We start from the raw sequence: 9,250 nt of genomic DNA, 5'->3' as shown, positions 1-9,250 counted from the left end.
TATACACAGAAAAGGCCTTTGATAAAATTCAACATCTCTTCAGGTTAAAAACTCTCAATAAACTAGGTACTGATGGAACATACTTCAAAATAATAAGAGACATTTATGAAAAACTGCTGCCAATATCATACTGAATGGGCAAAAGCTGGACGTATTCCCTTCAAAAACTGGCACAAGACAAGGATCACCTCTCTCACCACTCCTATTGAACATAATATTAGAAGTTCTGGCCAGGACAATCAGGCAAGAGAAAGAATTAAAGGATCTTCAAATAGGAAGAGAGGAAATCAAGCTATCACTGTTTGCAAACAACAGGATCCTATATCTAGAAAACTCCATAGTCTCAGCCCAAAAGCTTCTTAAGCTGATAAGCAACTTCAGCAAAGTCTCAGGAAAACCTCAAAATCAATATGCAAAAATCACAAGCATTCCTATACACCAACAATAGACAAGCAGAGAGCCAAACCATGAATGAACTCCCATTCGCAATTGTTACAAAGAGAATAAAATACCTAGGAATACAACTAACAAGGGAAGTGAAGGGCCTTTTCAAGGAGAACTACAAACCATTGCTTAAGGAAATAAGAGAGGACAAAAACAAATGGAAAATCCTACCATGCTCATGGACAGGCAGATTCAATAATGTGAAAATGACCCTACCGCCCAAAGTTATTTATAGATTCAATGCTATTCCCACGAAACTACCATTGACATTCTTCACAGAACTGGAAAAAAAAAAAAAAAAACTACTTTAAAATGCATATAGAACCAAAAAAGAGCCCAAATAGCCAAGACAATCCTGAACAAACAAACAAAAAAAAGCTGGAGGCATCATGCTACCCAACTTAAAACTATACTACAAGGCTACAGTAACCAAAACAGCATGGAACTGGTACAAAAACAGACACATAGACCAATGAAACAAAATAGAGATCTCAGAAATAAGACTGCACATCTGCAACCATCTGATCTTTGACAAACCTGACAAAAATAAGCAATGGGGAAAGGATTTCCTATTTAATAAATGGTGCTGGGAAAACTGGCTAGCCATATGCAGAAAATTGAAACTGGACCTCTTCCTCACACCTTATACAAAAATTAACTCAAGATAGATTGAAGACTTAAATGTAAAATCCAAAACTATAAAAACCTAGAAGAAAATCTAGGCAATACCATTGAGGATATAGGCACAGGCAAAGATTTCATGATGAAAATGTCAAAAACAATTGCAACAAAAGCAAAATTTGGCAAATGGAATCTAATTACACTAAAGAGCTCTGCACAGTAACAGAAACTATCATCAGCGTGAACAGCCTACAGAAAGGGAGAAAATTTTTGCATCTATCTATCTGACAAAGGTCTAACATCCAGCATCTACAAGGAACTTAATAAATTTACAAGAAAAAAAAAATCAAAAAGTGGGCAAAGGACATGAACAGACATTTAGACATTTATGCAGCCAATAAACACATGGCTGCATAAAGAAGACATTTATGCAGCCAACAAACACATGGAAAAAAGCTCAACATCTTTAAAGCTGATCATTAGAGAAATCCAAATCAAAACCACAATGAGATACTATCTCATGCCAGTCAGAATGGCGATTATTAAAAGTCAATAAACAACAGATGCTGGTGAGGCTGTGGAGAAATAGGAACACTCTTTTACACTGTTGGTTGGAACATAAATTAATTCAACAATTGTGGAAGACAGTGTGGCGATTCCTCAAAGACCTAGAACCAGAAATACCATTTGACCCAGCAATCTCATTACTGGGCATATACCCAAAGAAATATAAATCATTCTATAATAAAGATACACGCATGTGTATCATCACTGCAGAACTATTCACAATAGCAATGACATGGAATCAACCCAGATGCCCATCAATGGTAGATTGGATAAAGAAAATATGGTACATATACACCATGGAATACTATGCAGCCATAAAAAGGAACAAGATTATGTCCTTTGCAAGGACATGGATGGAGCTGAAAGCCATTATTCTCAGCAAACTAACACAGGAACAGAAAACCAAACACCACATGTTCTCATGGTAGCTGTACAATAAGAACACATGGACACAGGGAAGGAAACAACACAAAGTGGGGCCTGTCAGGGGTACAGGAGGAGGGAGATTATCAGGATACATAGCTAATGCATGTGGGGCTTAATAACTAGATGATAGGTTGATAGATGCAGCAAACGATCATGGCACATGTTTACCCATGTAACAAACCTGCACATCCTGCACATGTATCCCAGAACTTAAAATAAAATAAAAATTATATATATAATGTTTTTAAAAAGGCACTCCAGAACTGTAGTCTAAGATTCTTCAGACTGGATCAATAAAACAAGCCTCAACAAGTCCTTAAATTCTACCTTAGATGGTCATATTGCTTTTTGGTTTTGCTTAGAAATAAATAGATTGTTTCACCTCCACCATCACCCCTGTATTAATCCAGGTACAAAACAAAGTGTTAGCAAAGGTGAAGATTCCCCACTGGTTGACCCAAAGAAAACATAAAGCTATTATTTCATTTGTAGTAATTTGGGCTAATTTATATGTTTATTCTACTATATTATTTACAAATTTGGAGAAAAAATTGTGAGATTATCTGGGTTGTTCAAGTCCTAGGAATGAAGTTACTATTCCCCGAATGACTCTTCCACAGTTACTATTCCCAGTAAAGATCTTATCTCTTTAAATATTTTTAGAAAGAGTTTGAGCACGGTGGCTCACGCCTGTAATCCCAGCATTTTGGGAGACCTCACCTGAGGTCAGGAGTTTGAGACCAGCCTGGCCAACATGGTGAAACCCCGTCTCTACTAAAAATACAAAAACAAATAGGCAGACATGGTCGAGGGGGCTTGTAATGCCAGCTACTAGGGAGGCTGAGGCAGGAGAATGGCGTGAACCTGGGAGGCAGAGTTTGCAGTGAGCCGAGATTGCGCCACTGCACTCCAGCCTGGGCGATGGAGCGAGACTCCCTCAATAAAAAAAAAGAAGATAATTATTGGCAAAGTTAATGTACACATCTTTCTTTTTTTTTTTTTTTTAGAAGTTGTCTCGCTCTGTCGCCCAGGCTGGAGGGCAGTGGCGCGATCTCGGCTCACTGCAAGCTCCGCCTCCCAGGTTCACGCCATTCTCCTGCCTCAGCCTCCCGAGTACCTGGGACTACAGGCGCCCGCCACCACGCCCAGCTAATTTTTTGTATTTTTTTTAGTAGAGACGGAGTTTCACCGTGTTAGCCAGGATGGTCTCGATCTCCTGACCTCGTGATCCACCCGTCTCGGCCTCCCAAAGTGCTGGGATTACAGGCTTGAGCCACCGTGCCCGGCCCACATCTTTCTATCATTCTTTAAATTGGTTTCACTAGCAATAGCTTAGGAGAGCTGAGTTACAGAGTTATGGTAATAATCACCCCTACATTCCTACACATTATTATTATTATTATAAGATAATTATAATAAGTTAAGTTAGAAATGTATAAACTTAAAGCAGCAAAGAAGAAACAACAGTATGTGGCACAGGTATACATATGTAACAAACCTGCACATTGTGCACATGTACCCTAGAACTTAAAGTATAATAACAAAAATTTTTTAAAAATTTAAAAAAAGAATTTATCAAATAGATGTAACAACAGAAATGTAAATAATCTCTGTGCCAGCTCTACCCTTGGCAATTTATACTACACTCAGCAACAAAGGGGAAATAATTTAGAATGCTTGGGGGAAACAAGTTGGAATGTTTCCAATCTTGGGGACTTAAGGTAAGGCAGTATGACTGACAGCCTGAGCCACTATCCCCCTAAGCTTTATCCTTAGCGGCCGTGAACTACGTAAAACCAAAAAGTCATCCTCGCTTCATAGGTGAATGGAGCAAAACTCATTGGAAAGAGTTAGCCCTAATAGTTAAAGCATTTCTGCAAAGGCATTTGGGCTCATCTCTAGAAATAGCAAATATTATCATCAACAAATGGAATAAGTCGTTGAGTATTTTGAATACATGCTAATGAATGGACTGCAAACCATTTGGTCCTGCCTCAGAAACACCACCCCAGTGTACACTCATATCTGCATGGATCCTGTCCTTCTTCTCCTACTCTTTTCCACCCAAGGCATCATTTAATCAAAAGTAGAAAAACTCTGAAAGTGTGCTTTCAAATCATTCCCGCTTAGGCCATCAACTTTTCTTTAGCCTAATAATGACGTGTTTACAGCCTGTGCTTCTGGGTGACCCATGTGTGTCTGAGAGGACCAGGGGAGGAAAAAGATCTTGAGGTCACAAGTGAAATGATTTGATGGATGATCCCTGGGGTGCATAGATTAATACCTTGAAATGCTGTCCCATCACACACATGCTGCCACTACGAATGAAGCCACTCACTTCACTTTTTATTTCCTGATGTTATACTCAAGGACCTCTGTTTCAGAGAATGTGTTAAAGAGCCAGAGCAGTGCAATCTCATGCAAGCAGCTTATAAGACAGCTATTGGAGCACCCCAATATAAATATGAGAGAAAAAAATGGCACCTAGGAGCAGGACCAAGAGATACAGACTAGAAATTTGGTCTTGCCACAGGATTAGATAAAATGGATTAGGATATTGAGTGAGGAACTGACATTTGGAGGCTCATCAGTTGGAATCCCTTCCAGTTTCCAAAGTACAGCCAAAAATGTGGGCAAGGCTGTCAAGGTTATGCTTTGCAATACTCTTCTAACCTTTGTGGAGCTAATGTAAATGATTTTCCTCCATAAAATTGGGTTTTTAGTTTACATAGCAAAAGACACAAAAACTAACTGAATCAAGGTGATGACGCAGAGAAACACAACTAAAACTTCCCAAGGCCCACCAAAGTTCAAAACTGGGGCACAGGGCCTTCTTTCCCACAATACCCAATACAGGATTAATTACTCTGCTACAAACTGAATGTGTGTGTCCCTCTAAAATGTGTATGTTGAAACCTAATCCCTAATATGATGGTATTTGGAAGCAAGGCCTTTGGGAGGTGATTAAGTCATGAGAGCAGAGAACTCATGAATAGGATTATTGCCTTTATAAAAGAGACCCCTTGCCCCTTCTGTCATATGAGAATACAGTGATACAATGGGCATCAATAAACCAGCAAGGGTGCCCTCACCAGACACAGAATCAGCCAGTGCCTTGATCTTGGACTTCCCAGCCTCCAGAACTGTGAGAAATAAGTGTTTCTTGTTGTTAAACCACCCAATCTATGATATTCTGTTATAGTAACCCAGATGGACTAAGACAGTCAAAATCTAAGGATGATCAAAGGAGACACATTTCAAGCTCACATTCAGGGATGGAAAGTAAGAAGGAAAGGTGTAAAAGAACAATAGACCTGAAATGGGAGAACAGATCTTCATAGGCATCTACAATCTCTTTTTAAAGAGCCAGTAGGCACCCTTCAGCAGACCTGAATCCAGTACAGCAGTGGCATTTGCACACAGACCCAGCCAAGAGCACCAGGGAAAAGGTGGAACACTAAGCCTGCAATAAGCACTGCCCAGCACTGCCCAGCACGAAGAGCAATACCTTTTAAAATGAAAGAGAGGGTCCAGAAGAAGACATTTCTGCCAAATTTCAGGGTTAGCACCAGGCCCTCAAACAAGTTACATAAAACAGAGAAGCTATATTCTCAGGAAAAATAGCTAATGCATGCTGGGCTTAATACCTAAGTGATGGGATGATAGGTGCAACAAATCACCATGACACACATTTACCTATGTAACAAATCTGCACATCTTGCACATGTACCCTGAAACTTAAAATAAAAAATAAAATACAAGAGAGAAGGTATGCTCTTTTTGCCACACACTGACCTGTGAATGGTGTGGAATATACTGCTTTAGCCTGAATTGAATATGATTCGAGGAGTACCTGAACAGCTCTCAGCAAATCTGCCTCTTGCACAGCACACTACTGCTCCTTTCCCTGGACATGAAGGTGGTACATGGCCATAAGAGACAAGATGCCAAAACCTACAGCAAGCAAAAACAAGAGGATGTTTTTACCCCTTATAGACTGCAGCCTTGACAAGCTTTCTTTCTTCTTGAGTATACTACAAGATACATTTTTGTCTTTCCATAAACAACAACAAAAGAGAAAGAGAGAGAAAGTAAGCACTTTGTTTATAGAAGTCAATTTTTTTTTAATTTAGCAAACACTGAGCACCTATTTTTGCCAGGCATTTTAGGAAACATCTTAAAAAATAGCATAAATCTAAAAATCAGATGGTACTTCCAGCTAAAGCCTTCCAGAATTTTGTTGTTTTTGAATTGGAAGTGCTAGGGAATGTTAGGAACAGATGGTCTCAAAAGGATATCAGAAAATGGGTGCCCCAGGAATGAGAATGTGATTGCTCTTACCGTCTCTTGCCTAAAACATCACAGTAAATTCCAAATTGGTGCCTCTGCATCCTTTCCATTATCGCCTTTCAAATCCATTCTTCTCATGCTATCAAATCTATCTTTTAAAAAAAATCAGTCTTAGCATTTCACTTCCTCCTCTTTTCTTCTCTGAATAATCCTATATAAAGTCCAAATTTCTTGTCATTGCATCCCAACCCTTTTCTCATCTGGCTCTGACTCATCTTTTCAATTTCCTCCCCTCCTCTGCAAAGGCTAACATATTTCCCCTAGTCTACAAATTAGAAGTCTGAAAAATGCTATTAATATTGTTATAATTTCATAATGTGTGTAGCAGCTGAGACAATAATATGGTAGTCTTTTCCCAGAAACAGTCTTGTCAAAACCCCAAAGGAACCAAAGGCTAGACACTGATCCAAAATATAGTCCTTAAATTAAGAAGCATCCTTGCTTCTATGAGCAGTGGGATTTTAGGAAAGCTACTTAGAATATTGTTTGTGCTACAATGAAGGAGATTTGAGCCAGGATTTTAATGAACATCATAAAATCTGCTGAGAATAAGCAGTGACCCAAAACCCTAACCTACTACTACTCTGCGTTGTAACAATGCAAAGGTTCAAAATGGACCCCAGGGTCTTGTACTGCCATTGTTCTCTCTGAGTGTCCCTCTTAATTGCTGGGATAACCATAAATAAAGCTACAAAATAGACAGTCTTCCTTGGGCTTAGAAAAAAGGAGTGAGAGAAACTAACTTTCCTTTGTAGCTCGCCTACCCTCTGACCTGAAGCCCTCATGCCACTGTCTCGGACTTTCACACTGTGCACCATGCATCACAGTTAATGTTCGCTCTTAACGTACCCTCTTCTCCACCCAATATGATTCACGTTCTCTCAATGTCCCACTCCCATCTAGAAGTTGATTGGACATTGGTCCCAAATGCTCCCCATAATAGGATTACACATCCATGCCCTTTGCTATGTCACTTGCTAGTGCCCTCCCACTGTGGGTGAAAAATACTTTCCTGCCCCTTTGATGTTGGCCATGTTTTGGCCAATGAATGTCAGCGGATGTGAAATGATCTGATACCTTAAATGGGCTTTTGTAGTTTGACTTGTGCTCTTGTGCTGCTATAATTTGCCATGAGAAAAATAACACTCCTAGGCAGTTGCTAGTCCAAGGAGAAATGAGAAAATGGAGGATAGCAGACATAAACACAACTAATCCCAGCCAAGCACACCAGAGCCACAGCTTATCCACAGTTTCATGACCAAAAATATATAAATCCTTGGCTTTGGAAGACACTGAGTTTTTGAGATGGTTTATGACACAGAATTATTACAATAACTGAATTAAACACTTAATAAACTAATTTATATCAAGGCAATAATAAATACTACCCTCTATATGCCAGGTTTGGGTGCTTTTTTATTCTTTCTCATACCTACTCATCTGACATATGCCAGTTTTTTATCTGTGAAATGAAAATAAGAATAACCTAACTCAAACAGTTATAGCAAGAAATAGGTAAGCTAGTAATTGCAAAGCTCTTAGAGAGGGGTTGGCACACAGAAAAACACAATATAGTTGTTTGAGATTGTGGTCATTATTTTTTAAAGACTTTATTTTTTGGAGTAATTTTAGTTCACAGCAAAGTTGAGGGGAAGGTAGAGAGATACCCAATATACCATCTGCCTCAAACATTTCCTATTTCCTATTCTATTATCAATATCCCCCACCAGAGGGACATTAGTTGCAGCTGATGAACCTACCTTGACACATTATTATTGCAAAGAGTCCATAGTTTGCATTAGGGTTCACTCTTACAGTCTACAGGTTTAGAACAAATACAGAATGTATCCACCATTACAGTATTATACAGAGTAGTTTCTATGTTCTAAAAATCTTCTGCTCCACCTATTTGTCCCTCCTTCCCCCAACCCCTGGTAACCACTGATCTTATTGTCTCCATAGTTTTGTATTTTCCAGAATGTCATATAGCTGAGATTACAGTATGTAGCCTTCTTAGACTGGTTTCTTTCACTTAGTAGTGTGTGTTTCTTTTCCTCTATGTCTTGCCATAACTTGATAGCTCATCTATTTTTAGTGCAGAATAAAATTCTATTGTCTGGAGGTACCTCAGTTTATTTATTCACCTACTGAAAAAGATCTTGATTACATCCAAGTTTTAGCAATTATTAATAAAGTTGCTATAAACATTCATGTGCAGGGTTTTGTGTGAACATAAGTTTTCAACTCCTTTGGATAAATACCAAGGAGTATGATTGCTGGATCATATGGTAAGAGTATGTTTAGTTTCATAGGAAACTGCCAAACTGTCTTCCAAACTGGCTGTACCATCTTGCCTTCTCACCAGCAGTGAAGTTTCTGTTGCTCCACACATTTGGTGTTGTCAGTGTTCTGAATTGCAATCATTCTAACAGGTATGTAGTGGTAACTCATTGTTGTTTTAATTTGCATTTCCCTAATGATATATGATATGGGGCATGTTTTTATATGCATATTTTCCATCTATATATCTTCCTTGATGAGGTGTCTGTTAAGGTCTTTGACTCATTTTTTAATCATATTTGTTTTCTTATTGTTGAGTTTTAAGATTTATTTGTGTATTTTGGATAACAATCCTTGATACGTTTTTTGCAAATATTTTCTCCCAGTCTGTGGCTTGTCTCTTCATTCTTTTGACAGTCACTTTCACAGAGTAGAAATTTTTTATTTTAATGAAGTCTAGTTTTTCAATTCTTCTTTTATGGATAATACATTTGGTGTCATATCTAAAAAGTTATTGCCAAACCCAAGGTCATTTAAATTTTTTCCTATGTTAACCTCTAGT

Source organism: Piliocolobus tephrosceles, chromosome 6 (assembly GCF_002776525.5).
Source record: "Piliocolobus tephrosceles isolate RC106 chromosome 6, ASM277652v3, whole genome shotgun sequence".
Taxonomy (NCBI): Eukaryota; Metazoa; Chordata; class Mammalia; order Primates; family Cercopithecidae; genus Piliocolobus; species Piliocolobus tephrosceles.
Note: the sequence above shows the minus strand (reverse complement) of the source record.